General features: G+C 76.3%; 8 non-coding genes across 8 annotated transcripts; all 8 read right to left on the bottom strand.

Moving 5' to 3' along the window:
* Nucleotides 1-1,511: 1,511 nt before the first annotated feature.
* LOC129398887 (5S ribosomal RNA) lies at nucleotides 1,512-1,630 on the bottom strand. Its single transcript, XR_008626764.1, has one exon. It is a non-coding gene; the product is annotated as a 5S ribosomal RNA (ribosomal RNA).
* A 1,494-nt stretch (nucleotides 1,631-3,124) lies between these two features.
* On the bottom strand, nucleotides 3,125-3,243 carry LOC129398886 (5S ribosomal RNA). Its single transcript, XR_008626763.1, has one exon. It is a non-coding gene; the product is annotated as a 5S ribosomal RNA (ribosomal RNA).
* A 1,425-nt stretch (nucleotides 3,244-4,668) lies between these two features.
* LOC129398885 (5S ribosomal RNA) lies at nucleotides 4,669-4,787 on the bottom strand. Its single transcript, XR_008626762.1, has one exon. It is a non-coding gene; the product is annotated as a 5S ribosomal RNA (ribosomal RNA).
* A 1,494-nt stretch (nucleotides 4,788-6,281) lies between these two features.
* On the bottom strand, nucleotides 6,282-6,400 carry LOC129398884 (5S ribosomal RNA). Its single transcript, XR_008626761.1, has one exon. It is a non-coding gene; the product is annotated as a 5S ribosomal RNA (ribosomal RNA).
* A 1,494-nt stretch (nucleotides 6,401-7,894) lies between these two features.
* Nucleotides 7,895-8,013, bottom strand: LOC129398883 (5S ribosomal RNA). The gene has a single exon (XR_008626760.1). It is a non-coding gene; the product is annotated as a 5S ribosomal RNA (ribosomal RNA).
* A 1,493-nt stretch (nucleotides 8,014-9,506) lies between these two features.
* Nucleotides 9,507-9,625, bottom strand: LOC129398882 (5S ribosomal RNA). Its single transcript, XR_008626759.1, has one exon. It is a non-coding gene; the product is annotated as a 5S ribosomal RNA (ribosomal RNA).
* A 1,419-nt stretch (nucleotides 9,626-11,044) lies between these two features.
* LOC129398881 (5S ribosomal RNA) lies at nucleotides 11,045-11,163 on the bottom strand. The gene has a single exon (XR_008626758.1). It is a non-coding gene; the product is annotated as a 5S ribosomal RNA (ribosomal RNA).
* Nucleotides 11,164-12,657: 1,494 nt separating this feature from the next.
* On the bottom strand, nucleotides 12,658-12,776 carry LOC129398880 (5S ribosomal RNA). Its single transcript, XR_008626757.1, has one exon. It is a non-coding gene; the product is annotated as a 5S ribosomal RNA (ribosomal RNA).
* Between the last annotated feature and the right edge of the window lie 1,017 nt (nucleotides 12,777-13,793).

Raw genomic sequence — 13,793 nt, 5'->3', positions numbered from 1 at the left:
GTGGTATGGCCGTAGACGGAGGCGTGGCTCTCCGCCGCCCTCAAGAAGCCCGGCCGCCCACCGGGCCTCCCTGCGCAGCTCGGCCCGCCTGCCACGGGATCCGCGCGGGAAAGGCCACCCGGGCGGGGGGGCGCCCGGCACCGCCCGCCAGCCAGCCTCCTCCAAGGGCGTGCGTGTGAGCCCGAGAGCCGGACACCCGCCCCCAGACGGACACACGGACACGCACACACGCACGCCGGCCGGGGCGCACCGCCCCGGCGCCCCGGCGCCCCCGCCTCCCCCCGGACCGCGTCGTGCCGCCTGCGCTCGGCCCCCAGGGGCGCACGGGGCACCGGGCCGCTTGTCTCTGCAGCGGTTCTGGGCGCAGGTGCGCGCGGCGCGGGGGCCGGGGGGCCGGGTGCCGCGTGGGGGCGTGGGCCGCGGCCGGGGAAGGCCCGCGGCCGGGCGGCTTTGCCCAGCGCCCCCGGACCCTGTCTGTCTGCGTGTGTCCGCTTCCCGGTGCGCGAGGGGTCGCGCTGCTGCACTTGGCCCGGCGGGCGCTCGGGCGCTCCTGCGGGTGGCCCAGGGCGCCGTCACGGGGCAGGCCCCGGGCCTGGCCCGGCGCCTGCGGGAATGGGAAGGTGGGGGAATCCCCTCGCGTGGGCCAGGAGACCTGGTTGCCCCTTGGCCGGGTGCTCCCCCACCGGGGCGCTCTGCACTGCGGGGCTGCGTGTGCGCGGGGCCGGGGTGCGCCTTGGGCCCCGTGGGTGCCCTGGGTGTCGCCCGAGGGCTGAAGGAGAGGGGACAGCTTGCCCGGCCTGCCACCCTCCCTCCAGGGGACCGGAGAGGCCGCAGGAGGAAGAGAGCAGGGGCTGCAGGGCAGGCGCACAGGCAGGGCCGGCGGGCCGGGGCAGGCCCAGGGGACCTCCTTCTGCGGGCGGAGCGGGGGCCGGCGGGGGCCCCACTCCACGCACACGCACACGCACACGCACACGCACACGCACACGCAGACACCTGCGCACACGCACGCGCACACACACATAGAGACACCCCCACACAGAGACACACCCAGAGACTCACACACAGGCACAATCAGGCCCACGCACGCACACACAAACACACACAGGCACACACACAGGCGCACGCACACAGCCCGGGCGACGTCCCTGCGGGAGGTGTCCCGCCCCGGGGTCCTCGGAGGAGGATGCCCCAGGAGGCTGCCGGTTGCGGGGCCCTGCCCCGGCCCTCCCCAGGCACAAGGCCCAGGGGCTGAGGCGGGGGTCGGGGCCCGGGGTGCACGGTCCGGGTGAGGAGCTGCCGGTGGGGTGGGATGGCTGGGCCGCAGGCCTCAGGCGAGCGGCACCACGGGGGTGGTGGCCCGGGAGGGGCCGGGGCACCTGGGTCGCGGGGGGCCGCAGGCGAAGGGCAGGACCAAGGCCAGGGGCCGGGGCCCTCCCCCGCGCCAAGGCAGAGGCCAGGGGGAGAAAATGAAAGACAGGAAGGCCCCCCCCCCGCCCCCCACGCCCGCAAAAGGCCTACAGCACCCGGTATTCCCAGGCGGTCTCCCATCCAAGTACTAACCAGGCCCGACCCTGCTTAGCTTCCGAGATCAGACGAGATCGGGCGCGTTCAGGGTGGTATGGCCGTAGACGGAGGCGTGGCTCTCCGCCGCCCTCAAGAAGCCCGGCCGCCCACCGGGCCTCCCTGCGCAGCTCGGCCCGCCTGCCACGGGATCCGCGCGGGAAAGGCCACCCGGGCGGGGGGGCGCCCAGCACCGCCCGCCAGCCAGCCTCCTCCAAGGGCGTGCGTGTGAGCCCGAGAGCCGGACACCCGCCCCCAGACGGACACACGGACACGCACACACGCACGCCGGCCGGGGCGCACCGCCCCGGCGCCCCGGCGCCCCCGCCTCCCCCCGGACCGCGTCGTGCCGCCTGCGCTCGGCCCCCAGGGGCGCACGGGGCACCGGGCCGCTTGTCTCTGCAGCGGTTCTGGGCGCAGGTGCGCGCGGCGCGGGGGCCGGGGGGCCGGGGGCGGCGTGGGGGCGTGGGCCGCGGCCGGGGAAGGCCCGCGGCCGGTCGGCTTTGCCCAGCGCCCCCGGACCCTGTCTGTCTGCGTGTGTCCGCTTCCCGGTGCGCGAGGGGTCGCGCTGCTGCACTTGGCCCGGCGGGCGCTCGGGCGCTCCTGCGGGTGGCCCAGGGCGCCGTCACGGGGCAGGCCCCGGGCCTGGCCCGGCGCCTGCGGGAATGGGAAGGTGGGGGAATCCCCTCGCGTGGGCCAGGAGACCTGGGTGCCCCTTGGCCGGGTGCTCCCCCACCGGGGCGCTCTGCACTGCGGGGCTGCGTGTGCGCGGGGCCGGGGTGCGCCTTGGGCCCCGTGGGTGCCCTGGGTGTCGCCCGAGGGCTGAAGGAGAGGGGACAGCTTGCCCGGCCTGCCACCCTCCCTCCAGGGGACCGGAGAGGCCGCAGGAGGAAGAGAGCAGGGGCTGCAGGGCAGGCGCACAGGCAGGGCCGGCGGGCCGGGGCAGGCCCAGGGGACCTCCTTCTGCGGGCGGAGCGGGGGCCGGCGGGGGCCCCACTCCACGCACACGCACACGCACACGCACACGCACATGCACACGCAGACACCTGCGCACACGCACGCGCACACACACATAGAGACACCCCCACACAGAGACACACCCAGAGACTCACACACAGGCACCATCAGGCCCACGCACGCACACACAAACACACACAGGCACACACACAGGCGCACGCACACAGCCCGGGCGACGTCCCTGCGGGAGGTGTCCCGCCCCGGGGTCCTCGGAGGAGGATGCCCCAGGAGGCTGCCGGTTGCGGGGCCCTGCCCCGGCCCTCCCCAGGCACAAGGCCCAGGGGCTGAGGCGGGGGTCGGGGCCCGGGGTGCACGGTCCGGGTGAGGAGCTGCCGGTGGGGTGGGATGGCTGGGCCGCAGGCCTCAGGCGAGCGGCACCACGGGGGTGGTGGCCCGGGAGGGGCCGGGGCACCTGGGTCGCGGGGGGCCGCAGGCGAAGGGCAGGACCAAGGCCAGGGGCCGGGGCCCTCCCCCGCGCCAAGGCAGAGGCCAGGGGGAGAAAATGAAAGACAGGAAGGCCCCCCCCCCGCCCCCCACGCCCGCAAAAGGCCTACAGCACCCGGTATTCCCAGGCGGTCTCCCATCCAAGTACTAACCAGGCCCGACCCTGCTTAGCTTCCGAGATCAGACGAGATCGGGCGCGTTCAGGGTGGTATGGCCGTAGACGGAGGCGTGGCTCTCCGCCGCCCTCAAGAAGCCCGGCCGCCCACCGGGCCTCCCTGCGCAGCTCGGCCCGCCTGCCACGGGATCCGCGCGGGAAAGGCCACCCGGGCGGGGGGGCGCCCGGCACCGCCCGCCAGCCAGCCTCCTCCAAGGGCGTGCGTGTGAGCCCGAGAGCCGGACACCCGCCCCCAGACGGACACACGGACACGCACACACGCACGCCGGCCGGGGCGCACCGCCCCGGGGCACCGGGCCGCTTGTCTCTGCAGCGGTTCTGGGCGCAGGTGCGCGCGGCGCGGGGGCCGGGGGGCCGGGGGCGGCGTGGGGGCGTGGGCCGCGGCCGCGGAAGGCCCGCGGCCGGGCGGCTTTGCCCAGCGCCCCCGGACCCTGTCTGTCTGCGTGTGTCCGCTTCCCGGTGCGCGAGGGGTCGCGCTGCTGCACTTGGCCCGGCGGGCGCTCGGGCGCTCCTGCGGGTGGCCCAGGGCGCCGTCACGGGGCAGGCCCCGGGCCTGGCCCGGCGCCTGCGGGAATGGGAAGGTGGGGGAATCCCCTCGCGTGGGCCAGGAGACCTGGGTGCCCCTTGGCCGGGTGCTCCCCCACCGGGGCGCTCTGCACTGCGGGGCTGCGTGTGCGCGGGGCCGGGGTGCGCCTTGGGCCCCGTGGGTGCCCTGGGTGTCGCCCGAGGGCTGAAGGAGAGGGGACAGCTTGCCCGGCCTGCCACCCTCCCTCCAGGGGACCGGAGAGGCCGCAGGAGGAAGAGAGCAGGGGCTGCAGGGCAGGCGCACAGGCAGGGCCGGCGGGCCGGGGCAGGCCCAGGGGACCTCCTTCTGCGGGCGGAGCGGGGGCCGGCGGGGGCCCCACTCCACGCACACGCACACGCACACGCACACGCACACGCACACGCAGACACCTGCGCACACGCACGCGCACACACACATAGAGACACCCCCACACAGAGACACACCCAGAGACTCACACACAGGCACAATCAGGCCCACGCACGCACACACAAACACACACAGGCACACACACAGGCGCACGCACACAGCCCGGGCGACGTCCCTGCGGGAGGTGTCCCGCCCCGGGGTCCTCGGAGGAGGATGCCCCAGGAGGCTGCCGGTTGCGGGGCCCTGCCCCGGCCCTCCCCAGGCACAAGGCCCAGGGGCTGAGGCGGGGGTCGGGGCCCGGGGTGCACGGTCCGGGTGAGGAGCTGCCGGTGGGGTGGGATGGCTGGGCCGCAGGCCTCAGGCGAGCGGCACCACGGGGGTGGTGGCCCGGGAGGGGCCGGGGCACCTGGGTCGCGGGGGGCCGCAGGCGAAGGGCAGGACCAAGGCCAGGGGCCGGGGCCCTCCCCCGCGCCAAGGCAGAGGCCAGGGGGAGAAAATGAAAGACAGGAAGGCCCCCCCCCCGCCCCCCACGCCCGCAAAAGGCCTACAGCACCCGGTATTCCCAGGCGGTCTCCCATCCAAGTACTAACCAGGCCCGACCCTGCTTAGCTTCCGAGATCAGACGAGATCGGGCGCGTTCAGGGTGGTATGGCCGTAGACGGAGGCGTGGCTCTCCGCCGCCCTCAAGAAGCCCGGCCGCCCACCGGGCCTCCCTGCGCAGCTCGGCCCGCCTGCCACGGGATCCGCGCGGGAAAGGCCACCCGGGCGGGGGGGCGCCCGGCACCGCCCGCCAGCCAGCCTCCTCCAAGGGCGTGCGTGTGAGCCCGAGAGCCGGACACCCGCCCCCAGACGGACACACGGACACGCACACACGCACGCCGGCCGGGGCGCACCGCCCCGGCGCCCCCGCGCCCCCGCCTCCCCCCGGACCGCGTCGTGCCGCCTGCGCTCGGCCCCCAGGGGCGCACGGGGCACCGGGCCGCTTGTCTCTGCAGCGGTTCTGGGCGCAGGTGCGCGCGGCGCGGGGGCCGGGGGGCCGGGGGCGGCGTGGGGGCGTGGGCCGCGGCCGGGGAAGGCCCGCGGCCGGGCGGCTTTGCCCAGCGCCCCCGGACCCTGTCTGTCTGCGTGTGTCCGCTTCCCGGTGCGCGAGGGGTCGCGCTGCTGCACTTGGCCCGGCGGGCGCTCGGGCGCTCCTGCGGGTGGCCCAGGGCGCCGTCACGGGGCAGGCCCCGGGCCTGGCCCGGCGCCTGCGGGAATGGGAAGGTGGGGGAATCCCCTCGCGTGGGCCAGGAGACCTGGGTGCCCCTTGGCCGGGTGCTCCCCCACCGGGGCGCTCTGCACTGCGGGGCTGCGTGTGCGCGGGGCCGGGGTGCGCCTTGGGCCCCGTGGGTGCCCTGGGTGTCGCCCGAGGGCTGAAGGAGAGGGGACAGCTTGCCCGGCCTGCCACCCTCCCTCCAGGGGACCGGAGAGGCCGCAGGAGGAAGAGAGCAGGGGCTGCAGGGCAGGCGCACAGGCAGGGCCGGCGGGCCGGGGCAGGCCCAGGGGACCTCCTTCTGCGGGCGGAGCGGGGGCCGGCGGGGGCCCCACTCCACGCACACGCACACGCACACGCACACGCACATGCACACGCAGACACCTGCGCACACGCACGCGCACACACACATAGAGACACCCCCACACAGAGACACACCCAGAGACTCACACACAGGCACCATCAGGCCCACGCACGCACACACAAACACACACAGGCACACACACAGGCGCACGCACACAGCCCGGGCGACGTCCCTGCGGGAGGTGTCCCGCCCCGGGGTCCTCGGAGGAGGATGCCCCAGGAGGCTGCCGGTTGCGGGGCCCTGCCCCGGCCCTCCCCAGGCACAAGGCCCAGGGGCTGAGGCGGGGGTCGGGGCCCGGGGTGCACGGTCCGGGTGAGGAGCTGCCGGTGGGGTGGGATGGCTGGGCCGCAGGCCTCAGGCGAGCGGCACCACGGGGGTGGTGGCCCGGGAGGGGCCGGGGCACCTGGGTCGCGGGGGGCCGCAGGCGAAGGGCAGGACCAAGGCCAGGGGCCGGGGCCCTCCCCCGCGCCAAGGCAGAGGCCAGGGGGAGAAAATGAAAGACAGGAAGGCCCCCCCCCCGCCCCCCACGCCCGCAAAAGGCCTACAGCACCCGGTATTCCCAGGCGGTCTCCCATCCAAGTACTAACCAGGCCCGACCCTGCTTAGCTTCCGAGATCAGACGAGATCGGGCGCGTTCAGGGTGGTATGGCCGTAGACGGAGGCGTGGCTCTCCGCCGCCCTCAAGAAGCCCGGCCGCCCACCGGGCCTCCCTGCGCAGCTCGGCCCGCCTGCCACGGGATCCGCGCGGGAAAGGCCACCCGGGCGGGGGGGCGCCCGGCACCGCCCGCCAGCCAGCCTCCTCCAAGGGCGTGCGTGTGAGCCCGAGAGCCGGACACCCGCCCCCAGACGGACACACGGACACGCACACACGCACGCCGGCCGGGGCGCACCGCCCCGGCGCCCCGGCGCCCCCGCCTCCCCCCGGACCGCGTCGTGCCGCCTGCGCTCGGCCCCCAGGGGCGCACGGGGCACCGGGCCGCTTGTCTCTGCAGCGGTTCTGGGCGCAGGTGCGCGCGGCGCGGGGGCCGGGGGGCCGGGGGCGGCGTGGGGGCGTGGGCCGCGGCCGGGGAAGGCCCGCGGCCGGGCGGCTTTGCCCAGCGCCCCCGGACCCTGTCTGTCTGCGTGTGTCCGCTTCCCGGTGCGCGAGGGGTCGCGCTGCTGCACTTGGCCCGGCGGGCGCTCGGGCGCTCCTGCGGGTGGCCCAGGGCGCCGTCACGGGGCAGGCCCCGGGCCTGGCCCGGCGCCTGCGGGAATGGGAAGGTGGGGGAATCCCCTCGCGTGGGCCAGGAGACCTGGGTGCCCCTTGGCCGGGTGCTCCCCCACCGGGGCGCTCTGCACTGCGGGGCTGCGTGTGCGCGGGGCCGGGGTGCGCCTTGGGCCCCGTGGGTGCCCTGGGTGTCGCCCGAGGGCTGAAGGAGAGGGGACAGCTTGCCCGGCCTGCCACCCTCCCTCCAGGGGACCGGAGAGGCCGCAGGAGGAAGAGAGCAGGGGCTGCAGGGCAGGCGCACAGGCAGGGCCGGCGGGCCGGGGCAGGCCCAGGGGACCTCCTTCTGCGGGCGGAGCGGGGGCCGGCGGGGGCCCCACTCCACGCACACGCACACGCACACGCACACGCACACGCACACGCAGACACCTGCGCACACGCACGCGCACACACACATAGAGACACCCCCACACAGAGACACACCCAGAGACTCACACACAGGCACAATCAGGCCCACGCGCGCACACACAAACACACACAGGCACACACACAGGCGCACGCATACAGCCCGGGCGACGTCCCTGCGGGAGGTGTCCCGCCCCGGGGTCCTCGGAGGAGGATGCCCCAGGAGGCTGCCGGTTGCGGGGCCCTGCCCCGGCCCTCCCCAGGCACAAGGCCCAGGGGCTGAGGCGGGGGTCGGGGCCCGGGGTGCACGGTCCGGGTGAGGAGCTGCCGGTGGGGTGGGATGGCTGGGCCGCAGGCCTCAGGCGAGCGGCACCACGGGGGTGGTGGCCCGGGAGGGGCCGGGGCACCTGGGTCGCGGGGGGCCGCAGGCGAAGGGCAGGACCAAGGCCAGGGGCCGGGGCCCTCCCCCGCGCCAAGGCAGAGGCCAGGGGGAGAAAATGAAAGACAGGAAGGCCCCCCCCCCGCCCCCCACGCCCGCAAAAGGCCTACAGCACCCGGTATTCCCAGGCGGTCTCCCATCCAAGTACTAACCAGGCCCGACCCTGCTTAGCTTCCGAGATCAGACGAGATCGGGCGCGTTCAGGGTGGTATGGCCGTAGACGGAGGCGTGGCTCTCCGCCGCCCTCAAGAAGCCCGGCCGCCCACCGGGCCTCCCTGCGCAGCTCGGCCCGCCTGCCACGGGATCCGCGCGGGAAAGGCCACCCGGGCGGGGGGGCGCCCGGCACCGCCCGCCAGCCAGCCTCCTCCAAGGGCGTGCGTGTGAGCCCGAGAGCCGGACACCCGCCCCCAGACGGACACACGGACACGCACACACGCACGCCGGCCGGGGCGCACCGCCCCGGCGCCCCGGCGCCCCCGCCTCCCCCCGGACCGCGTCGTGCCGCCTGCGCTCGGCCCCCAGGGGCGCACGGGGCACCGGGCCGCTTGTCTCTGCAGCGGTTCTGGGCGCAGGTGCGCGCGGCGCGGGGGCCGGGGGGCCGGGGGCGGCGTGGGGGCGTGGGCCGCGGCCGGGGAAGGCCCGCGGCCGGGCGGCTTTGCCCAGCGCCCCCGGACCCTGTCTGTCTGCGTGTGTCCGCTTCCCGGTGCGCGAGGGGTCGCGCTGCTGCACTTGGCCCGGCGGGCGCTCGGGCGCTCCTGCGGGTGGCCCAGGGCGCCGTCACGGGGCAGGCCCCGGGCCTGGCCCGGCGCCTGCGGGAATGGGAAGGTGGGGGAATCCCCTCGCGTGGGCCAGGAGACCTGGGTGCCCCTTGGCCGGGTGCTCCCCCACCGGGGCGCTCTGCACTGCGGGGCTGCGTGTGCGCGGGGCCGGGGTGCGCCTTGGGCCCCGTGGGTGCCCTGGGTGTCGCCCGAGGGCTGAAGGAGAGGGGACAGCTTGCCCGGCCTGCCACCCTCCCTCCAGGGGACCGGAGAGGCCGCAGGAGGAAGAGAGCAGGGGCTGCAGGGCAGGCGCACAGGCAGGGCCGGCGGGCCGGGGCAGGCCCAGGGGACCTCCTTCTGCGGGCGGAGCGGGGGCCGGCGGGGGCCCCACTCCACGCACACGCACACGCACACGCACACGCACACGCACACGCAGACACCTGCGCACACGCACGCGCACACACACATAGAGACACCCCCACACAGAGACACACCCAGAGACTCACACACAGGCACAATCAGGCCCACGCACGCACACACAAACACACACAGGCACACACACAGGCGCACGCACACAGCCCGGGCGACGTACCTGCGGGAGGTGTCCCGCCCCGGGGTCCTCGGAGGAGGATGCCCCAGGAGGCTGCCGGTTGCGGGGCCCTGCCCCGGCCCTCCCCAGGCACAAGGCCCAGGGGCTGAGGCGGGGGTCGGGGCCCGGGGTGCACGGTCCGGGTGAGGAGCTGCCGGTGGGGTGGGATGGCTGGGCCGCAGGCCTCAGGCGAGCGGCACCACGGGGGTGGTGGCCCGGGAGGGGCCGGGGCACCTGGGTCGCGGGGGGCCGCAGGCGAAGGGCAGGACCAAGGCCAGGGGCCGGGGCCCTCCCCCGCGCCAAGGCAGAGGCCAGGGGGAGAAAATGAAAGACAGGAAGGCCCCCCCCCGCCCCCCACGCCCGCAAAAGGCCTACAGCACCCGGTATTCCCAGGCGGTCTCCCATCCAAGTACTAACCAGGCCCGACCCTGCTTAGCTTCCGAGATCAGACGAGATCGGGCGCGTTCAGGGTGGTATGGCCGTAGACGGAGGCGTGGCTCTCCGCCGCCCTCAAGAAGCCCGGCCGCCCACCGGGCCTCCCTGCGCAGCTCGGCCCGCCTGCCACGGGATCCGCGCGGGAAAGGCCACCCGGGCGGGGGGGCGCCCGGCACCGCCCGCCAGCCAGCCTCCTCCAAGGGCGTGCGTGTGAGCCCGAGAGCCGGACACCCGCCCCCAGACGGACACACGGACACGCACACACGCACGCCGGCCGGGGCGCACCGCCCCGGGGCACCGGGCCGCTTGTCTCTGCAGCGGTTCTGGGCGCAGGTGCGCGCGGCGCGGGGGCCGGGGGGCCGGGGGCGGCGTGGGGGCGTGGGCCGCGGCCGGGGAAGGCCCGCGGCCGGGCGGCTTTGCCCAGCGCCCCCGGACCCTGTCTGTCTGCGTGTGTCCGCTTCCCGGTGCGCGAGGGGTCGCGCTGCTGCACTTGGCCCGGCGGGCGCTCGGGCGCTCCTGCGGGTGGCCCAGGGCGCCGTCACGGGGCAGGCCCCGGGCCTGGCCCGGCGCCTGCGGGAATGGGAAGGTGGGGGAATCCCCTCGCGTGGGCCAGGAGACCTGGGTGCCCCTTGGCCGGGTGCTCCCCCACCGGGGCGCTCTGCACTGCGGGGCTGCGTGTGCGCGGGGCCGGGGTGCGCCTTGGGCCCCGTGGGTGCCCTGGGTGTCGCCCGAGGGCTGAAGGAGAGGGGACAGCTTGCCCGGCCTGCCACCCTCCCTCCAGGGGACCGGAGAGGCCGCAGGAGGAAGAGAGCAGGGGCTGCAGGGCAGGCGCACAGGCAGGGCCGGCGGGCCGGGGCAGGCCCAGGGGACCTCCTTCTGCGGGCGGAGCGGGGGCCGGCGGGGGCCCCACTCCACGCACACGCACACGCACACGCACACGCACACGCAGACACCTGCGCACACGCACGCGCACACACACATAGAGACACCCCCACACAGAGACACACCCAGAGACTCACACACAGGCACAATCAGGCCCACGCGCGCACACACAAACACACACAGGCACACACACAGGCGCACGCACACAGCCCGGGCGACGTCCCTGCGGGAGGTGTCCCGCCCCGGGGTCCTCGGAGGAGGATGCCCCAGGAGGCTGCCGGTTGCGGGGCCCTGCCCCGGCCCTCCCCAGGCACAAGGCCCAGGGGCTGAGGCGGGGGTCGGGGCCCGGGGTGCACGGTCCGGGTGAGGAGCTGCCGGTGGGGTGGGATGGCTGGGCCGCAGGCCTCAGGCGAGCGGCACCACGGGGGTGGTGGCCCGGGAGGGGCCGGGGCACCTGGGTCGCGGGGGGCCGCAGGCGAAGGGCAGGACCAAGGCCAGGGGCCGGGGCCCTCCCCCGCGCCAAGGCAGAGGCCAGGGGGAGAAAATGAAAGACAGGAAGGCCCCCCCCCCGCCCCCCACGCCCGCAAAAGGCCTACAGCACCCGGTATTCCCAGGCGGTCTCCCATCCAAGTACTAACCAGGCCCGACCCTGCTTAGCTTCCGAGATCAGACGAGATCGGGCGCGTTCAGGGTGGTATGGCCGTAGACGGAGGCGTGGCTCTCCGCCGCCCTCAAGAAGCCCGGCCGCCCACCGGGCCTCCCTGCGCAGCTCGGCCCGCCTGCCACGGGATCCGCGCGGGAAAGGCCACCCGGGCGGGGGGGCGCCCGGCACCGCCCGCCAGCCAGCCTCCTCCAAGGGCGTGCGTGTGAGCCCGAGAGCCGGACACCCGCCCCCAGACGGACACACGGACACGCACACACGCACGCCGGCCGGGGCGCACCGCCCCGGCGCCCCGGCGCCCCCGCCTCCCCCCGGACCGCGTCGTGCCGCCTGCGCTCGGCCCCCAGGGGCGCACGGGGCACCGGGCCGCTTGTCTCTGCAGCGGTTCTGGGCGCAGGTGCGCGCGGCGCGGGGGCCGGGGGGCCGGGGGCGGCGTGGGGGCGTGGGCCGCGGCCGGGGAAGGCCCGCGGCCGGGCGGCTTTGCCCAGCGCCCCCGGACCCTGTCTGTCTGCGTGTGTCCGCTTCCCGGTGCGCGAGGGGTCGCGCTGCTGCACTTGGCCCGGCGGGCGCTCGGGCGCTCCTGCGGGTGGCCCAGGGCGCCGTCACGGGGCAGGCCCCGGGCCTGGCCCGGCGCCTGCGGGAATGGGAAGGTGGGGGAATCCCCTCGCGTGGGCCAGGAGACCTGGGTGCCCCTTGGCCGGGTGCTCCCCCACCGGGGCGCTCTGCACTGCGGGGCTGCGTGTGCGCGGGGCCGGGGTGCGCCTTGGGCCCCGTGGGTGCCCTGGGTGTCGCCCGAGGGCTGAAGGAGAGGGGACAGCTTGCCCGGCCTGCCACCCTCCCTCCAGGGGACCGGAGAGGCCGCAGGAGGAAGAGAGCAGGGGCTGCAGGGCAGGCGCACAGGCAGGGCCGGCGGGCCGGGGCAGGCCCAGGGGACCTCCTTCTGCGGGCGGAGCGGGGGCCGGCGGGGGCCCCACTCCACGCACACGCACACGCACACGCACACGCACACGCACACGCAGACACCTGCGCACACGCACGCGCACACACACATAGAGACACCCCCACACAGAGACACACCCAGAGACTCACACACAGGCACAATCAGGCCCACGCACGCACACACAAACACACACAGGCACACACACAGGCGCACGCACACAGCCCGGGCGACGTCCCTGCGGGAGGTGTCCCGCCCCGGGGTCCTCGGAGGAGGATGCCCCAGGAGGCTGCCGGTTGCGGGGCCCTGCCCCGGCCCTCCCCAGGCACAAGGCCCAGGGGCTGAGGCGGGGGTCGGGGCCCGGGGTGCACGGTCCGGGTGAGGAGCTGCCGGTGGGGTGGGATGGCTGGGCCGCAGGCCTCAGGCGAGCGGCACCACGGGGGTGGTGGCCCGGGAGGGGCCGGGGCACCTGGGTCGCGGGGGGCCGCAGGCGAAGGGCAGGACCAAGGCCAGGGGCCGGGGCCCTCCCCCGCGCCAAGGCAGAGGCCAGGGGGAGAAAATGAAAGACAGGAAGGCCCCCCCCCCGCCCCCCACGCCCGCAAAAGGCCTACAGCACCCGGTATTCCCAGGCGGTCTCCCATCCAAGTACTAACCAGGCCCGACCCTGCTTAGCTTCCGAGATCAGACGAGATCGGGCGCGTTCAGGGTGGTATGGCCGTAGACGGAGGCGTGGCTCTCCGCCGCCCTCAAGAAGCCCGGCCGCCCACCGGGCCTCCCTGCGCAGCTCGGCCCGCCTGCCACGGGATCCGCGCGGGAAAGGCCACCCGGGCGGGGGGGCGCCCGGCACCGCCCGCCAGCCAGCCTCCTCCAAGGGCGTGCGTGTGAGCCCGAGAGCCGGACACCCGCCCCCAGACGGACACACGGACACGCACACACGCACGCCGGCCGGGGCGCACCGCCCCGGCGCCCCGGCGCCCCCGCCTCCCCCCGGACCGCGTCGTGCCGCCTGCGCTCGGCCCCCAGGGGCGCACGGGGCACCGGGCCGCTTGTCTCTGCAGCGGTTCTGGGCGCAGGTGCGCGCGGCGCGGGGGCCGGGGGGCCGGGGGCGGCGTGGGGGCGTGGGCCGCGGCCGGGGAAGGCCCGCGGCCGGGCGGCTTTGCCCAGCGCCCCCGGACCCTGTCTGTCTGCGTGTGTCCGCTTCCCGGTGCGCGAGGGGTCGCGCTGCTGCACTTGGCCCGGCGGGCGCTCGGGCGCTCCTGCGGGTGGCCCAGGGCGCCGTCACGGGGCAGGCCCCGGGCCTGGCCCGGCGCCTGCGGGAATGGGAAGGTGGGGGAATCCCCTCGCGTGGGCCAGGAGACCTGGTTGCCCCTTGGCCGGGTGCTCCCCCACCGGGGCGCTCTGCACTGCGGGGCTGCGTGTGCGCGGGGCCGGGGTGCGCCTTGGGCCCCGTGGGTGCCCTGGGTGTCGCCCGAGGGCTGAAGGAGAGGGGACAGCTTGCCCGGCCTGCCACCCTCCCTCCAGGGGACCGGAGAGGCCGCAGGAGGAAGAGAGCAGGGGCTGCAGGGCAGGCGCACAGGCAGGGCCGGCGGGCCGGGGCAGGCCCAGGGGACCTCCTTCTGCGGGCGGAGCGGGGGCCGGCGGGGGCCCCACTCCACGCACACGCACACGCACACGCACACGCACACGCACACGCAGACACCTGCGCACACGCACGCGCACACACACATAGAGACACCCCCA

This window comes from Sorex araneus, chromosome 9 (assembly GCF_027595985.1).
Source record: "Sorex araneus isolate mSorAra2 chromosome 9, mSorAra2.pri, whole genome shotgun sequence".
In the NCBI taxonomy this organism is placed as follows: Eukaryota; Metazoa; Chordata; class Mammalia; order Eulipotyphla; family Soricidae; genus Sorex; species Sorex araneus.
The sequence above is the reverse complement of the archived record's forward strand: the minus strand, read 5'-3'. Positions and strand labels throughout refer to the sequence as shown.